Below are 20,146 nucleotides of genomic sequence, written 5' to 3'. Positions count from 1 at the left end.
GCTGTGGGAACAGACAGCACCATAGAAAAGAACTTAAAATTATTTATGAATTCACGGTTGCTTTTTCTCATTATATCTTTCCTCCATAAATCGTTACAAGAACAAGAGTTGTACGAGTGTTTGTGAAATGGTTGTGACTTTCAAAAGAGTTGCTGACACTTGAGGGAAGTTGGAGCCCCATTGGCCCAGTGGGAAAATCTCCAGAAGTTAGGACACTTTTGTGGCTAGCTACCTGGCTATGGGACCTTGGAGAAACCATTTCTCCTCTCTGGACCTCGGTTTTGTGCTCTGTGAGATTGGCGGTTTGCACTGGATGATTGCAAAGGTCTTTTCCAGCTTGCATCATTTTCTACTAATTACTTAGGACCTTGTAACTCTAAAATCCTAAGATTCTATTTCTTTCAGCATTGAGCCTTCTTGTTCCTCTTAGTTTGCCTTCATTTCAGACACTAAAGATGGACACCTTCTCATTTTCCCTAAGGAGAATGGGCTTTCTTTCTAGAATAATTATCTAGAATGTTGCAGTGGTATAGAAAAAGACTCCCAGCAGTCAAACTGTATTATTCACAACTTCTATTATCAAAAATAAGAAAAAAGGAAGGAAGGAAGGAAGGAGCTCAGTTCAAAAGGTCTTAAATCCCCCAAAAGAAAAATGAACCAAATTGAAACTGTCTGGATATTACTGGGGCCTTTCACCTTCTAGGCTAATTGGCAGTGCATCAAAAGTATCACAAGCTTCCAAAAGAATTCATTAATGCCAAAGTTCATGTATTCAAACATGGTGCACAAATGATGGTGTAAAGTAAATCTTCATTTAAAAAATAAATGTCAAGACTGTCTGAAGACTTTTTAAAATATTAATGGTTTGGTTTTTTTTTTTTTAATCCCTCTCTTTCTTGCTGTAAACGATTACATGGTGGGGTACAGAGAACACTAAGCTGGGAATCAGTATCAAGAACTTTGGTTGCACTAATTGTGTGGTCTTACCCAGGTCCTTTTACAGTCTTTAGCTTTGAAATACAGATGATAACAATTAACACTCAGCACTTTGGTGAGAATAAAACCACACCAGAAGTAACACGATTATAAATACCAAAATTCTTTTAAACTATAAAATAATATTAAAATTAAAGACTGGTAGGCTGATATGGAAATTATGAAAAAGAATCATTTGTAAATTATATGATTTGTGATTAACAATTTTGTTTGAAGTTCAAAAGATCCTCTACATCTGAGATTTTTAAAGATATTTTTGCCAAAATCCAAAACAGCTGAATTCATATTGATACACACACTCACGTGAGTGCTCTCCTTTAGTAGGCTTTCAGAAATTTGTTTTTATTTCTTTGAAAAAATTAATTATTTTCATTATCTTAATCGTCGAAATTGTTGTGCAAGTGTATATGCATGCCCAAACATATCAAATTGTACACTTAAAATATGTGCAGTTTATTATATATAAATTAAAACAATAAAGCTGAAAAAAATACTAATTCTCAAAGGTCATTTAATATTGAGGATTGTATCCCGGTTGACTCACTCTTCTGGCTCCCTACTCCTGCATTTTCCTTTGCTCCTGGGAATATTCCAAGGGAAAGTAGTCAGCACACATCCCTAGGGTTGAGCTACTTCCAGTTGGAATTAAGACCTAATGCCAAAACTTCACTCCCACCTCTGGGCAGTCGGGAGGTGAAAATGAAGACCAGCACTCTGGAAGCAACTACTGCTCCTGATGGAAGCCCAGCAGTGAGCTGGCAGGTGTGGGCAGAACCCATTTCTGGAATTTCACACCCACTTGCTCGACCTGTCTTTTTCTGGGAATTCAGCACCAGAGCAGTCTCATGCCCATTCCCCAGGGAAATAAATAGATGAGGCCAGAGAGGAAAAGAAACAGTGGGAGGAGAACCAAGGTCAAAGTCAGAGGTAACAGCAAGAAGACTAGGGTCACCTTGATACACAGCTCCCACCTCCAGCATCCTTCCCTTAACCTAATGTTTGGCTGCAGGGCACATCTGTGGGAGGCCAGGCACGGGAACAGATAGAACGGATAGACCGTTTTAGGCTCAGCATAGGAGAGGAAGAGAGAATAAATTTGCAAAATTGTACAAAGTTTAGACAGAGATGCTAAAGAGAAGGCCACTCTGCCCTAATTTAGTCCTTTCCCACTAGCAGCAGTCGATGATTTATTCCTTTGCTTGAAGGTTCTGACTTTTATAAAAAATAAACTCCTTTAGACGGGTAGTGCTTGGTTAATATTTTCATTGTTGGATAGGTTTGATGAGGGTGAGAACACCCTAGCAGTGGTTCCCAGGATTGTCTGCCCATTGAAATCACATAATTAGAGTACCCAGGCCTCATCCCCACATTTTCTTATTTAATTGGTCTGGGCTGCAGCCTTTGGCATAAAGGTTTTTTTTGTTGTTGTTTTTTTTAAATTTTCTAAGTGATTCTAATATGCATTCCAGGTTGAGAACTACCTTCTTGGGACAGTGTCCCCACGCCCACCTAACAATCAGAAGCCCCTGGGAGACAATAAACATGCAGATGCGGGGACCCTCCTCAGCCTCAGAATCTCAAGGAATTTATCATGCAGTCATCCATTGACCCTGGCACTAAGACCTCTAAGACAGTACCTACATCCACTGGCCACCGTCACCTCACATACAGGCTAAGGCCTAAAGCTGTGCTTCTCAAAGATGCATATGGATTACCTGAGGGTCTTGTTAAAATGCAGGTTCTGATTAATATGAAAAGGTCTAAGATTCTGCATTGCAAGCTAGCTCCCACCTGATGCCCAAGCAGCTGGTCTATGGACCACACTTTAAGGAGCAATGCCTAGGGCAGTGGTTTTCAAGCTCAGCTACACTTTGGAAACGCAGTTATCTGGGAAATCCTAATTCCATTGGTCAGGGTGCAGCCTGGGCACTGGGATTGTCTTTCAGCTTGTCCAGGTGATTCTCACGTGTAACCAAGGCTGAGAACTACAAGAAGAAAAACAAAAAGCTGTCTTTAAGGGAATATCTTCTTTAGGATTTTGACAAAATATTGATGCTTTAAATTTATCACAGGAACAAAAATATTCAAGTGAAAGTGTATATATAATTTCCTTGTGCAGACCTCTGTAGAGAATGGATCTTAAGAAGGGGTCTCTGGTTTGCGGAAGGGGTGGAAGAAATGCAGAAGCTGGTGGTGAAAAGGGAACTCTTTCTGCACAAAAAAAGAGCATGGAGCCACAAGGGAAAATGATCCTGGGCAGTGAGCAATACGGTCAGAGAGAGAGAGAAAAGGCAGCTGCCAGGAGAAGCTGAGCTTGGGTGAAAGGGAGAAATGTCTACAAAGGATTTTAAGAAAGTTTTACTGTATGTACAGAGCTATGAAAACTCCTTCCTCAGTGTCCTCCAGAGACCTTCAACAAAGCCCCAGTCCAGATAATAGCTGCACGAAGTAATATTTGGACTCAGATTTGTGACGGGTTTTGTGTGTTTGCTGCCTGACTCACCATACCTCATGGGGTCTTGTAACAACGCAATGTGTAATGTACTGTTACCATCTGTGTATTATTACAGATGAGGAAACCAAGGCTTAGAGAAGGTAAACAATCTGCCCCAAGTCTTGCAGCTGCCACAGAGACAGAACTGAAACCTGTGCTGTGATTGTGTGAATCAGAGCTCAGGTTCTGACCTGCCTGGGTGGGACCCTAGGACAAGGGCTTGATTTGCATGAGAAGAGCAAAGGCCTCAAGGAAGAGGAAATAAGGACCAGGGGCTGGATGCAGGAACAATGTCTCCACACTCCAGGACTTGCACCTGAACTCCAAGGAAAGAGAAAGGCTGGTGGGGGGGCGGAAAGGAGTCAGGAAGTGCAAAGTGTGAGAGCTTTTCTCCAGGAATCTTCTGCAGAGTTGGCGTAACGGGATAGCCCAGCCTTGGGGTCCAGATAACAGTGAAACACAGAGGGATGGGCCAGGGGTCTCCCTCCTTTGTCAGGAAATACAGATTTAAGATCTCTGTGGCAAAACATTTATTTAGCACCCACTGTGTGCCCAGCATTGAGGCTTCAATGATGAGCACTTCTAGTGCAGGACAAGAGCACTCCAACTAAAAACATTAAGCACACCAGATTCCTGAGCCAGTTCACGCCAGGGCAGAGGTGCCTCAGTACGTTGTTCTAGCCACCCACACACCTTCAACATCATTCGTGTCAACAGTGAAAAATGATTCCTAACATTCCCAATGCTCCACGTTTTCTGGACACCAAAGATAAGCGGAAAGTGTCCGTAAGACTGAAACAACTACCCAGTGGACTGGAAGAAATTTCTCTCACAGTTCCTTTAGGAACACACACAGTAAAATGTAATCCACAAATCCACAATAGCCTTATTACAAATGAAGAGTTCCAAAGGTTATTTCTTTAATGCTCCTCCATATAAGTTCATGTATCACACCAAAGAGCCATTCAGCAAAACAATTCCGGAGGCCTGTTTACGAGGCATATTCAGAACGCAGGCTTCATCTAGGGAGATGGTAAAGTAGTAATTCTCAGAGAGTGGGTGGAGTGTTTAGATTCCCTTTGAGAACCTGAAGAAATCTAGAATGTCTCCCAGGAGGGAAATGGACATTTTGCATGACCGCACAAAATGCTGCCTAGGATTCTGGTTCCCAGACCCCTAAAGCCCAGTGACAGGCCTGTTAGGGTTTGCGGGGCCCTAGCTGAGAACCCCAAACCTAGAGGAATGGGTGGAGAGCACGTCCTTTAAGCCACTCTTCATAACTGTTTTCTTTCAACTGCGCTTTGGAGAAGAAAGAGGCAGCCACGAGTCTGAGGTTATGTTCTTGACAAGAAACGGAAGCAGCTCTTTCTCTACGGCGGCATCTTGAGCACGGGGCACTCATGAGGACTTCTCAGGCTCACCTGGTGCCTGCAGTGGGAATCCCCACCTCCTTGATTTACTTCACTTCAGCTGGGTTTGAAAAGGCATCACTGGAAAGAACCCACAGTAAGATAGAAATGGCTAATAGCCCCAAACCCTCCCAGGGATATTTCCATTTCAGAAAGTCGGCTGGATGTTTATCCAGATGGTGATATTTGGGGATGATAGGGTTCAGGATATGCTATCCCCAAATATGGCATGTTCACATATTGAATATTCTAAGCTGAAGGAATTGAGCAACAGTATGTACAGGAGGGACTTTCTGACCTTCCCCTGAAGCAAGGCATAGACCTGCTCGCGTGCGAGATGCCCACCTTCTTCCTGGAGGAAAGGAGCATCCTTGTGTCTAAAGATGGAGGGACGCAGAGAGGCACCTGGACAGGCGGGCTTTGCTGAGCTCCCCGTTACTGCACTGAGCTCATACCTGCTCCGTCCTCACAGTTCCCCGTGATTGTCACTCTTCATCAAACCTAGTGTAAAAACACCCAGGTTTAACCACTTCTTCAGGTCTTCATTTCCTTATAAAGGCTCCTGTGACCAATAAAACTTATATTAAATAAATTTGTATGCCTCTCTCTTGTTAATCTGTCTGTTGTTACTGAGGCCCTGGCCAATGAACATAAGATGGGTAGAAGGAAAAGATATTTTTTCCTCTCCTACAAGAACAAGTGACCAATAGAGTTTGGATATGTTGCCCCTCCCACCCCAAGCTCATGTTGAAGTCTGATCTCTAATGTGCAGTGTTGGGAGATGTTTGGGTCAAGGGGGCTGATCCCTCATGAATAGATTAATGCCCTCCCTGGTGTGGGGGGAAGGGTGTAGTGAGTGTATCAGTTCTCACGAGAGCTGGTTATTTAAAGGGCCCTGGCCCTGGCACCTCCTCTCTCTCTCTCACTTCCTCTCGCCATGTGATCTTCCACCCGATGGCTGCCTGCCACGTTCTGCCATGAGTAGAAGCAGCCTGAGGCCCACAGCAGATATAGCTGTCCCAGAATCCTGAGCCAAATAAATCTCTGTTTTTATAAATTACCCAGTCTCGAGTATTCTGTTATAGCAACACAAAACGAACTAATACTGTGACAAAGAAAAACAAAGAATTCTGGAGGGGAAAGAGAAATCACACTTCTACATGACAGGCACTGCACATACTCCCAACAAGATGATGAGCTGGGCATTGTTGTCCACCTTTTCCTGTGAAGGAAGCCAATGTCCAAAAGACAAAATACCTTAATGCTGCAGAGCAGAGTTCTCAACTTGTGTGCACATTGGAAGTACCCGGGGAGCTTCAATAATGCTGGTTCTCACCGCAGAGATTGTAGCCTGAGCTCTGGCATTTTTAAAAGATCCTCCAGCGAGTCTACTGTGCCGACAGTTTGGGAACCACTGTCCAAGAGTAGTTAATGGGAATGCTAATTGCATCAGTTATTTCTTAGTCTCTAGACAGATATTCTGCTGGGACATATCTGTGTGGCCATACCAGCTGTACAAGTTTTGAACCAGCTTGGTATAATAAATTGGTATATAGCTGCTGCCTCAAACCCCTGTCCTCCTCCATAACTCCCTTTCTGCAAACTGGCTCCCGGGCCTCTCCCCCAGGACTCCTCAACCCAGTAACTAAAGAGTTGGAAGCCTGTGACGGGCCCTGCCTGTGTTAGAAAAATTGTTAAATACCTTAAAGATTGTCCATAGCAATTTCAATGCTCATTCCCTTTTTACAATACTTTAGCACATGTGGACAGAGTCAGAATGAAAATTGTGGACAAGCATAAGTTGCACAAAGCTGGAAACCCCTACCCCGCCTGTCCACCATACTGATACTAATTGGTAATGCCAACAGTAAATTGGGACCTTTGCTCAGTTTTGCAAGAGAGAGCTCAGGACTTTGAGATCAAAATGTGTTTTGATCCCAAATGTACCAAATCCATACTCAGGTGAACTCCTCGAGTTGTCCAGAGAACAAGAGACACCAAAAGAAAAGAAAAGAGGGCTGGCCTCTTGGTGAGCTTACTTGGTTAGAGCATGGTGCTGATAACACCAAGATCAAGGGTTTGAATCCCCTTACTGACCAGCCACCAAAAAAAAAAAGAGAGAGAGAAGAAAAGAAGACTCAGGAAATGACCTCATACTTCCCAGCCAACTTCATCCTCCTGTAATACAAAGAGCAGGTCAAACTAGTCTCAGGTCTGAGCGAGAAATTCCTGTTCTCTTTACCGCAAAGTGCAAGGTATTGCAGCTTTCCATCACTAACCAGAGTAAACCACATTAAATAAGATAATCAGGCTACATGCAGGGACAAGCTGGAAGCATGTGGTCTCTGTACATCTGGTCAGCAATGGTAAATACAGAAAATAAAAACAACTTGCTTCACTCTTAGTTCAATCTCTTTCATAATTAATTTCAGAACGTAAGTAATCATAAAGATTGTTATATTACCCAAGACACCTCATCTCTCTGTGTATCCCTGGGTTTATTGTTTGTAGAAAGTGGGCCTTTTTTTATTCATTTAACAAACATCGGTTGAGCAGCTACTATTTGCCAGGAGCTCTGCAGGAAGCTAGGGTGGAATATAAGCCTGAGTAAGACATGATGTTGGTTCTCAGGAGCCCACAGCCCAGAAGACAGACATGCAAACACATAATTATAATGCACTCTGGGTTTATTCAACTCTGTCTTCAGATTCTGTAAAAGAGAGCACAGTAGAGACCCATGGTGGGAGTCGTCCTGACTAGAGCATGAATATACCTCAAAGGTTTAAACCAAGGGTCCAGAGGCTTTCCTTATGCATCACTAAGCAACCAAGAGAGTGGCCTGTTAATTTCTGCTGAGTTTTGAAAGGTGTCAGACTAAGGTATGACTTGGAGATTATTTAATGTCATGACATTAAAGAATCTGCCTTCAGTGAGACAATGGTGGGTCCCTTCACTGTCAATCCTGCATTTCCCAGAAGCCTCTGGTTCCACAAAGTGTCCCTTGGTGATGCCAGCTGCACTAATGAACTCTTTCAAATAGCACAGTTTGTGATCATGTTTGCTTTTCTGTCTCAATAAGGAAAACCGAGCTTTCTTTTATATTGAAGATTTGGTTGGGTTTCATTTTTTCACCTCCTCTCCCGCTGCTTTTTTTTATGGGCTGGTTTGGAGTGATGATTTTTCAAAAAAGCAAAGAAAACTCCTGATATTCCTAAATGAAGGCTTTTGAAAAAACCTGACAACCTCTGGGAGTAAAAGTGAAGTTACTGAATACTCTTCCCTAAGAATAGCCCTCTTTCAAGGCCCAGTCTGGGAGCTGTAGGGAGGGCAGACAGGACAGGGGAAAGGTATTCCAAAAGCATACCCAAAGCAGACTTTGGAAGAGGGAAAAAGAACTGGGTTCGTCAGTTCTGACCCCTCTCCTTCCCACCTACTGCACTGCAGGGAGGGTTTTCTGCCCCCAAGCTCTGTTGGTTTGTCTATCTAGCTTTTTACTGAGCATCTATACATCCCAGGAACTGGAGAGGAGAGGAATCAGAATACAAAGGTGAAGGATGAGGCTCTCGAAGGGGCTTATACTATTTATAGACATGTACATTGATTTTGTCTTTTTAAATCGTGAACAAAGCATAGTGGGTGTGCTGGATGTGGAAGTTGCCAGTCCCAGCCTCTAGACTGGAATCTGGCACTAGATGTGCAAGGGCCACAGTCAATTTTGTGCCTGAACATAAACAGTGTTAGGGAACCCTCCCAGGTCTGGGAAAAGGACAGTCCATTGAACTGCAAGGTGTTTAGGACATTCCATCCTGACTAGTTCCTGGAGACTGCCCTCTGTGGGGGACGTGGTCATCCGTGGCTTCAGTGTGGCAGGGGCTGAAGGCATTTGCTGTGTTACACTGAGGACGGTGAGTCTGAGAAAAGACAAATCGCTGACTGAAAAGCCTCGTGTGGTAAAAACTTTCATCAGGAAGTCAGGACACCTGGGTCCTCATCCCAGATTTGCCACCGACAGAGCTATCACTTTATTACTCAGCCTCTTGGCCTCAGTTTCCCCACCTGTAATGTCAGGGGAATGGGTGATATCATCTCTGAGTTTCCTCCTTAGGGTTTCCCCAGGGTCTGGGTGAACAGTCCCTCAAGGGGCCTCCTGTGGCCCTCACCTGAGGCTCTCGCAGATACCTGGGGTGACTAATGTGGCCTCCCAGAAACCTAGTCCTAGAGAAGGTAATGAATACTATGTCTGGGAGAAAAGAAGCTTCCTGTTCCTAAAAGTAATGCCTGTATTATAAATTAGTGAGTCTGGTTTACAACCTTCATCCATCTTCTTGAGCCCTGCCAGTTCAGGGTCACTGACAAGGCCAAGGTCCTCTAGCAGGTTCCTCTGACAAATCCTTACTCAGTTCACTTCCCTCTCTCTGTCACCTACCACACCTGCCCAGCACTTATTGAGACTCCCCTGACCCAGGAGCTTACAGTTTAGTTGAGGAAAAAGATGTTGTTATGGGCGGAGTTGTGTCCTCCCAAAATTCATATGTTGAAATCTAACTCCCAGTACCTCAGAACATGACCTTATTTGGAAATAATGTCATTGCAGATGTAATTATTTAAAATGAGGTTGTTAGGGAGGCTCTAATCCAGTATGACTGGTCTCCTTATATAAAGGGGTGATTTGTACACAAACACACATACAGGGAGAACGCCACGTGAAGAGGCACAGGCAGAAGACAGAGGAAAGAGCCCTGCGACACCTTGTTTTAGACTTCTAGCCTCCAGAAGTGTGAGACAACAAATTTCTATTGTTAAAGCTGCCCAGTTTGTGGTACTTTGTTTTAGCAGCACTAGGCAACTGACGAAGATGTATGCTTAAAACCGTCAAACACAGGGCAAGGCCAAGGCCTAACTGGGGATTAAGCTGGTAAAGAAACAACTAACCCTTTTTAGACTCAGTTTACTACTTATATAGAGAGTGAAAGGAAGAGTCACCAAAGGTGCCAGCTCCTTGTGGCCCTTGTGCAGGGTGACACCAAAATAAAAAGGGATCAGATACCTGGAACATGAGTGATGGGACACCTGCCACTGGGGAGCCAGCGTCCTTTACAGCTAGGTAGTTCATAGCCCGCCATGGCATCCAAGGGGTGGAGGCAGGAAGCCTCGCACCTTATCAGAACCTGGGAGGAGATGAGCAACTGTCTCATGTAGCCTCCTGGGTAAACAGGGAAGCAGGTGAGGAATGCTCTGTAGCAGACTCTTGCAAGTGTCCCCTGCTGTCATGTTCTGGTGGGATCACAGGCATCTGCCAAGACTCAGATCAGCCATAGCCAAGCCTGGTCTGCAGAGTGCCATGGCAGGTCTCCAGGATGGAGGTCTCCAGGATGCCACGGCAGAACCATTCCTTTGCAGCAACACTTTCAAGGAGAAGACGATAATGTATCAGAATGGGGAAGGAGGCTGGCTCAGGCTGCACAGAAGCTCAGCAAAGGGGGCTCAGTGGGAATGGGAGGGTGGGGGGGGAGAGCTGGGCTTGAGGGATACAGCTTCAAACGAGGGGATGCAGACCAAATGTGGGTGATCAGAGAAAGAGGTTCCTGCTTTTATGAAATGTTTTGAAAATTCTTGGAGTAGGACAGGTGCAACATGCAAAATTTAGATTAAAATAAATACAAAACTCACAGACATAATTCTGAGCAAAAAAAAATGCTAGACACAAAAAGAGTATGTACTTTATTAGTGCATTGCTATGAGGTTCTACAATAGGCAAATTCATCTAAGGAGAGAAAAATGAAAATAGAGGTTGCCTCTTACAAGTAGTGACTAGAAAGGGTCACTAGGAAACTGTCTAGAGAGATGGAGATGTTCAGTATTGGGACAGGAATGTGAGATAGGTGGGCATATTCATTTGTCAAAATTGTATAGTTAATGTTTGTGCATTTTGGCATGTAAATTTTACTTTAAAATGTATAAGGAAGACAATAATCATCACCCAAAATCCCACCACCCAAAGATAACCTACTAACACTTCTTTCATTATCATATGGACTTTTTTCCCTGCAAAGTATATATAGTTGAGACCATACTGAATATATAATTTTGTTTCCTTTTTTATTTTTAAGTTTATATAAAAAATTTCCTGTATCATTAAACATCTTAGTCAACATCATTTTTAAGTAGCTGTCTGGTATCCCATTGTTTGGGTGTACTGTAATTCATATACCGTTTCCACAGTATTGGGTGGTTAGGTTGCTTTGGCAATAATAAATAACACCATGATTAACATCTATACCCATATACCTTTGTCTTCATTCCTGATTATTGCTCTAGAAGTTTCTCATAAGAGGAATTACTGGGTAAACAGTATGAATATTTTAAGGCTTTGTAATGCCTGTTGCCAAATTGCTCCCCTCTGGCAGCGTGGATGCTTTTCATTTCTCCCCACACCCTCACCAGCCTTAAGTATGGTCCTAGACTTAATCTTGCATGATGCAGTAGGGGGGAAATGGTATTTTATTGTTGTGATTTGCATTTCTGTGATTACTGGTAAAGCTGAATATTTCACCTTATGTTTGTAAGCCATTTTTATTTTCTTATCTGTGAACTACCTATTCATGTTCTCTACCCACATTCCTATATGATGTCTTAGTGTGTTTCTTATTGAAGTGTAAATTATTTATTTTTTTTACATTTAAAAAAATTTTTTTTTATTGATTATACATATCCATGGTCACAAAGCTGACCATCAGCACCTGTGCCCAAGATGTGATGATCGATACTATCAGCATGCCCACTACCACAAATCACAATTATTCCCATTGTCCCCCACCCAACCTCTCCCCAAAACCCGTCTGTCTCCTCCCACGTCCCCAGTAACCCTACGTCTGTTCTCTCCCTCTGCAAGACCAATGCCTCACTGTGGTCTTTCTTTCCTTCCTTCCTTCCTTCCTTCTTCCTCTCTTACCTCCCACTTATGAGTGAGGATATGTGGCATTTTTCTCTCTGTGCCTGGCTTATTTCACTTAACATAATTTTCTCCAAGCTCATCCATGTTGCTGTGAATGGCAGAATTTCATTCTTTTTTATGGCTGAGTAGTTTTCCATTGTGTATACATATCACATTTTCCTTATCCAGTCATCCATCAGTGGACATTTAGGTTGGTCCATATTCTGGCTATTGTAAATAGAGCTGCAATACCTGGGAATGCAGGTATCCCTTCAACATGATGATTTCCATTCCTTTGGGTAAATACCCAGAAGTAAGATTGCCAGATCATATGGAAGATCTATCTGTAGTTGTTTGAGAAACCTCCATATGGTTTTCCATAGTGACTGTAATAATTTACAATCCCACCAACAGTATAGTAGAGTTCCCTTTTCTTCACATCCTCACCAGCCTTTGTTTTTCTCAGTCTTTTTGATAATAGCCAGTCTAATGGGTGAGATGATATCTCAATGTGGTTTCAATTTGCATTTCCCTGATGATTAGTGATGATGAGCATTTGTTCATGTACCTGTTGACCAGTTGTATGTGTTCTTTTGAAAAATGTCTATTCAGCTCCTTTACCCATTTTAAATTGGGTTATTTGTTTTTTTACTGTATAGTTGTTTGAGTTCCTTGTATATTCTGGATATTAATCCATTGTCAGATGTATAGTTTGCAAATATTTTCTCCCATTCTATAGGTTGTCTTCTCACTCTCTTGATTGTTTCCTTTCTTGTGCAGAAACTTTTTAGTTTGATATAATCCCAACTATTTGTTTTCACTTTCATTGTCTGTGCTTTGGGGGTCTTATTCATGTCTTTACCCAGCCTACTTTCTGAAGTGTTTCCCCTATGTTTTCCTTTAAGAGTTTTATAATTTCAGGTCTTACACTTAAGTCTTTAACCCATTTTGAGTTGATTTTGGTATATGGCTAGAGGGGTGGGTCTAGTTTCATTCTGCATATGGATGTCCACTTTTCCCAGCACCATTTATTGAAGAGGCAGTCTTTTCTCTAATGTATGTTCTTGTTGCCTTTGTCAAAGATCAGTTATCCATAAATATGTGGGTTGATTTCTGGGCTCTCTATTCTGTCCCATTGGTTTCAATGTCTATTTTTATGCTAGTACCATGCTGTTTTGGTTACTATAGCTTTATAGAATAACTTGAAGTCAAGTAGTATTATGCAACCAGCTTTTTTTTTGGTTTTTTGGCTCAGAATTGCTTTGGCTATTCAGAGTCTTTTGTTGTTCCACATAAATGTTAGGGTTGTTTTTTCTATTTCTGTGATGAATGTCATTGGTATTTTGATGGGAATTGCATTGAATCTGTAGATTGCTTTGGGTAGTATGGACATTTTCACAATGTTAATTCTTCCAATCCATGAGCATAGAATGTCTTTCCATCTTTTTGTGTCCTCTTTAATTTCTTTCAGTAGTAATTCTTAGTTCTCATTCTAGAGATCTCTCACCTCCTTGGTTAAACCAATTCCTGGGTATTTTATTTTTTTGGTGACTGTATTAAATGGGCTTACTTTGTTAAGTTCTTTTTCAGCTAGTTCATTATTGGAGAATAAAAATGCTAGTGATTTTGGGTTGTTGATTTTGTATCCTGCAACATTACTGAAAGCTCTAAGAGTTTTTTGGTAGAGTCTTTAGGATTTTTTATATACAAAATCATGTCATCAGAGACAGTTTGACTTTATCTTTTACAATCTGGATGGTCTTTATTTCTTTTTCTTATCTAATTGCTCTGGCTAGTACTTCTAATACTATGTTAAATAGTAGTGGTAATAGTGGACATCCTTGTCTTGTTCCCATTCTTAAATTCAGGATGATATTGATGGTGGGTTTGTCATATATGACTTTTATTGCATTGAGATACTTTCCTTTTATACTTAATATGCTGGGAGCCTTAATTATGAAAAGATGTTGAATTTTGCCAAATGTTTTTTCTGCATCTTTTGAGATAATCATATGTTTTTTGTCCTTGATTTTGTTGATGTGGTGTATCACATTTATGTACTTGTGCATGTTAAACCATCCTTTCATCCCTGGGATGAATCCCATTTGTTCATGGGGTATAATTTTTTTGATGTGTTTTTGTCTTCTGATTGCTAGTATTTTGTTGAAGATTTTTGTGTCTATGTTCATCAGAGAAATTGGCCTATAGTTTTCTTTTTTTGTTGCATCTTAGTCTGATTATAGTATGATGGTAATGCTAGCTTCATAGGATGAGTTTCGGAGAGTAGTCTCTGTTTCAATCTTTTTGGAATAGTTTGAAGATAATTGGTATTAATTCCTCTTTAAATGTTTGGTAGAATTCAGCTGTAAAGCCCTCCAGTCCTGGGCTTTTCTTTGTTTGACTGCTGATTACTACTTCAATATTGCTTGTTATTGGTCTGTTCAGGTTTTCTATGTCTTCTTGGATCAGTCTTGGTAGTTTTTATGTGTCCAGAAATTTATCCCTTTCCTCCAGGTTTTTAAATTTGTTGGTGTATTGTATTATTTTAAAGTTGTTTGTAATAGTCTCTAATGATTCTTCATATTTCTGTGGTATTAGTTGCACTGTCTCCATTTTCATTTCTGATTTGGTAATCTCTCTCTCTCTCTCTCTTTTTTTTTTTTTTTTTTGTTAACCTAGCTAATGGTTTTTCTATTTTGTTTATCCTCTCAATAAAACAACTTTATGTTTCATTGATCTTTTGCATCATTTTTGGGTCTCTATGTCATTTAGTTTCACTCTGACCTTAATTATTTCTTTCTACTACTAACTTTGGGACTGGATTGTTCTTGTTTTTTCTAGTTCTTTGAGGTGCAGCATTCAGTTGTTTATTTGAAATCTTCATTTTTTTTTATGTAAGTGTTTATTGCAATAAACTTCCCTCTTAGTATTGCTTTTGCAGTATCTCACAAGTTTTGATATGATATGACTTTATTTTCATTTGTTTCAAGAAATTTTTGACTTCCTGTTTAATTTCTACTTGGACCAATAAGTTGTTCAGGAGCCTGTTTAATTTCCATGTATTAGTATACTGTTCTGAGTTCTGTTTATTATTAATTCCTAGTTTTAATCCGTGTGGACTGAAAAGATACTTGAGATGATTTAGATTTTTAAAAATTTCCTGAGACTTGATTTGTGATGTAACATGTGTTCTATCCTGGAGAATGTTCCATGTGCTGATGAGAAGAATGTGTATTCTGTAGTTGTTGGATGAAATGTTAGGTAAATATCTGCCATGTCCGATTTGTCTAAAGTGTAGTGTAAATCCTGTATTTTTCTGTTGATTTGTCACCTAGATGATTTTTCCAGTGCTGATAGAGGGGTGTTCAAGTCCCCAATTATTATCATACTGGGGTCTTAGGTCTTATAGTGTTTGCTTTAAGTATTTGGGTGCTCTGGTGTTGGGTGCATATATATTTAGGATTGTTTTGTCTTCTCACTGGATAGATCCCTTTATCATTATATAGTGACCTTCTTTGTCTCTTTTTATGGTTTTTGGTTTAAAGTCTATGTTATCCAATATATGAATAGCTATTCCTGCTTATTTTTGGTTTCCATTTGCATATCTTTTCCCATCCCTTCACAATTAGTCTGTGTGCATCTTTACAGGTGAGGTGAGTCTCTTCAAGAGAGTATGTAGTTGGGTCTAGCTTTTTATTTTTTTTTTTTTATTTTTTTTAATTTTTTTTTGTCGTTTTTTTGTGACCGGCACTCAGCCCGTGAGTGCACCGGTCATTCCTACATAGGATCCGAACCCGCGGCGGGAGCGTCGCTGCGCTCCCAGCGCAGCACTCTACTGAGTGCGCCACAGGCTCGGCCCGGGTCTAGCTTTTTAATCTAATCCATTAGTCTATGTCTTTTGAGTGGGGAGATCATAATCCATCTACATTTAGGGTTGTTATTGAGTAGTATTGTCTTACTCCTGGCATTTTATCACTTCTTGTTTAGATGTTTTAAATATCTTTTGTTCCTTTCTTTCCCTTTTATTGTTTGTCTTTGATGATTGTTGGTTTTTTGAGATGGTAAGATTTAGTTTCTTGGGCCAGCCCAGGATCCTGAGGTATGGAGCTAGGGGAAGACAAATCAGCCTGCAATTAGGCATGCCACTGCCACCAGGTAAAGAGCACACCAAAAACACCATTTCCACATGAGTAGCCCACCATAGCCACCACAGTTGCCATGGATGCAACAAAAGCAGCTAGTCATCATAGCAGTAGTCACAGCCACCATGCAGGTGGTCTGCCAGACACTTGACCGCATTGACACAAGGAGAGTCACCAGCAAAGACCCAGAAAAATGGAGAAAGAAAAGGACATCTCTCTCCACAAAGCACACTGCAGAGTAATAGAAGAAGTATCTGCTTTAGGTTGAATCTGTTTGGGTTCTTTGAACTTCCTTGATCTGAAGGTCTGTGTCTCTTCCTATCCCTGGGAAGTTTTCTATTGTTGTTTCATTGAATAGGTTTCCAATGCCTTTACCTTCCTCCTCCCCTTCTGGAACACTCATGATTGGGATGTTTATGCACTTAAGATTGTCTGCTAGCTCTCTTAGACTTTCTTCATGATTTTTAATTTTTAAAAAATTCTTTGGGCCGAGCCTGTGGCGCACTCGGGAGAGTGCGGCGCTGGGAGCGCAGCGACGCTCCCGCTGCAGGTTTGGATCCTATATAGGAATGGCCGGTGCACTCACTGGCTGAGTGCCGGTCACGAAAAAGACAAAAAAAAAAAAATTCTTTTTCCTTTTTTTTGGTCCACCTGTGTTATTTCATAAAGAACATGTTTGAGATCAGCAATTTTTTCTTCTGCTTGCTCTAACCTGCTGCTTAAGCTCTTAATTGTATTTTTTATTTTATTGAATGAATCCTTCAGCTCCAGGAGTTCTGCTACATTCTTTCTTAAGATATCTATCTCTTTGTAAATTTCCTCCTTCATATTCTGGATGTTTTTTTCTCATTTCTTTGTGTTGTCTTCTCTTATCACATTGAGTTTCCTTAAGATCATTACTCAGAATCTCTTTTTGGTCATTTTAAAGGTTTCCTGTTCTGTAGGGTTTGGTACTTGAGAATTCCTATATTTTCTTGTTTTTTCATATTTCTAGTATCTCTACATTGATGTCTGGTCATCTGGTAGATCAATTGCTTCTTGTATTACTCTGGAGTAGACTCTGAGGAGAAAGACCTCCTCTTCTTTTTCCAGGCTCCTCTGGTGACTCTCCTTGTGTCTATGCAGTCGAATATGCAGCAGGCCACTTGCATGGTGTTCATTGCTGCTACCATGGTGGCAAGCCATCTTTGTGGTGGTAGAAGATGTGGTGATGGCTATTGTGGATCACCTCCACAGAAGCAGTGCAGGGTGTCCCAGTTGTAGTGATGCTCCTGCCTTCTGTGTGTTGTGGGGAGGACTGCTCAGGGCTTTTCCCACCTGGGCTTCCAGTTGCAGCAATGATGCTAAGAAACTCTTTAAAGACTGAAGATATTGACTCTTCCTCTACCACATTTGTGATAAATAGTTATTCCTAGTTGGCTTTCAATTTTGTGGCATTTTTAAAACTTGCATTTACTATATATCCATCTGGTCAGAATCATTTCCTTTGCTTTCTTTGTCAATGCTCCCTTGCCTAGTAACTCAGGGTGGGGTATTCTAGGTGGGTCCAACCATGTGATCTCTGGCTTGGAATCTGGAGAGAGATGATAGGTCTAAGGAAGGAGGCTGAGGAGGCTCTGTTGGAGAGTAGGGAGGAGACATAGCTAAGTGAGTGAGGAGGGACCAAACAGGCAGAGTTCTTCCTACAGGTTGGACACAAGCTCTGGGTGGAGGGGCTGGGGGGTGTTGGTGGGGATGCAGGTACTCAAGCTGAGCTGTTCATTGCATAGACACTGGCCATATGTGGCTATTGAGCACTTGAAATGTGCCTAGTCTCAACTGAGATGTTCTGTGAGTATAAAACACACCTATATTTCAAAGACTTAGTATGGAAAAAAGAAAATATCAAATAATTTTTGAGTATACATTAAAATGATGACATTTTGGCTATACTGAATTCAATAGAACATACTATTAAAATTAATTTCTTTTTTCTTTTTTTTTTTTTCTTTTTACTTTTTTCATATGGCTATTCAAAAATTTGAACTGAACTCTGTGGCTCACATCCTATGCCTATTGGACAGCTCTAAAATAGAGTCAGGGACCAGCCTTCCAGGGCAGACCCTGCTGTTTTCCAGCTGAGGACCTAGACTGAGGGGGTCTACACTGTGGCAGACACTGGGTAGGTGCTTTAATCTGTATTTCTCAGTGAGATAACTTGCAATAGCCCACAAGCCAGGTCATATGATTCCCATTGTGGAGAAGGAACTGAGGCTGAGACTTTAAATAAAGAGAACAAACCCTATCTCTAGTGAGTGGCAGGAATAGAACTTCTGATTTTGGTCTCAGGCTGATTCTAGCCCATCATGGGGAAGACACTATCTCTCTAAGCCTCAGCTTCCTCATCTTTAAAATGGGAGTGTCACACATTAGGTTCTCTAGGAAGCAGACTCTGAGATGGAGATTAGCACGTGGGAAGTGTGCTCCAGATCAAAACTTGCAGGGAAGGAAGCAGGATTGGGCAGAAGGAGAAGCTGGGCTGCAAGGCAGGCAACAAGGTCTCAGCTGACCTCACAGGGAGGGAGCTCTGGAGCTAGGATGCCCCTTCAGAGTGGCCCAGATTGGGGTGAGAAGGCCGGCCTTATGAACCCACATTAATCAGTCATTGGATGCAGCTTCCCTGGGGGAGGGGCATGACCTGGAATGAGGTGCCTCACTTCAGCCAAGAAAGGAATAACCACTGAGAGATGTCAGTGAACAACCTTCCCAGCAGATGGAGAGAAAGTCTGTCAGTCCTGAAGGAGGATCTAGGCAGCAGGGCACAGCATACACAACCATGGGTAATGATAATAATAATAACAAATTATTACACTACAGGGCTATTTAAGGATCAAATGAGGATATATAGAGAGTAAATATATAATGAGGAATATGTATTATATATGACATATATAATATATTCTTCATATACATATATATCTTCAATATAAGGCCCAAATGAGGATTTATAATGAGGAAATCACTTATCAAAATGTTATTATTATTGTCTTAGGTATAACAGTGAGCTATTATATCCATCATGTGTAATAGTGAGCAGTTGTTCTTAAGAAAGATACCATCATGGTGAGACTGATGTTCAAATAAGAACAAGCTGACATCTATGCATGAGATGGTTTCTAAAGCAGAGATACATAAAGCAGAGAAACCTCACAGTGGTCCAGTACAGTTCATGTTTTAGGTGATGAAAACCCAGACCTAGGTTATGAAAATGAACAGGGAGAGAGGATGTAGAAGCATTAACAGAAATTGATGACTAGCTGTAAAGAGTATGAAGCCTGAGGTTTCAATCTTGGATGAAAGGAAGTTAGAAGTGCCATTGATGAAGACAGGGAAATTGCAAAAAGGAAAGAAGTTTTAAAAGGGTAATAAATTATACTTGTGAACAGCTAAAAAAAAACAACCCTGACTGTTGTCTTTCAGAATGTGAGAGGAAACAGCTTACAAAGGTAAGCATGCTCTACAAAGGATAACTACCTTCTCACCAAATTTGCTGCTAATAATCAGCTTTCAAAACAGCCAGAAAATGCAATCCTAGGAGTAATCTTACTCAATTAATTTATATCCTGCCATTTTCCAAAAATAATTTAGGTTCACTCACAAAAATGTGTAAAGTATTTACAATTGAGAAATATATTTTAAAAAGAACATAAATCAACAGTAGGCAAGAAAGATGAGACAAAGAGAAAACAAGAGAAGGAACATAAACAGAGCAGAAATAAGACCTATATAACATGCATGCCAAGAAGTTCTATACTGTTGCTAGTGTTCGGCTCTAAACTTTTTATGCCCAAGAGTGGAAAGATGTGAAAGAATTTGGTAAGTCAGAGAAAGGCTGTAGGAGAGAGTAGGGGTGGGTGTGGAAGGAGCCATAAAATAAAGAGAAAAGAGGCAGACTCTAATGACAGACTTTTACTAAAGTGGAATCACCTTCAGATGAGGGTGCTATGGTATTGTGGACTCAGCAGATAGGAAACAAAAACTTTACCACCTCTAGATAGTGATATACTAAGTTGGCTAAAGAGAAGTGCTAAGATTGATAACATCTGACATTTATATAGAGTCTGGAGGTCAGATTCCACAGTGAAACATGCACTTCTGCAAATGGCACTAAGCTCTCCAAGGTGCCAAGACT

Source organism: Cynocephalus volans, chromosome 3 (genome assembly GCF_027409185.1).
Source record: "Cynocephalus volans isolate mCynVol1 chromosome 3, mCynVol1.pri, whole genome shotgun sequence".
NCBI classification, from domain to species: Eukaryota; Metazoa; Chordata; class Mammalia; order Dermoptera; family Cynocephalidae; genus Cynocephalus; species Cynocephalus volans.
Note: the sequence above shows the minus strand (reverse complement) of the source record.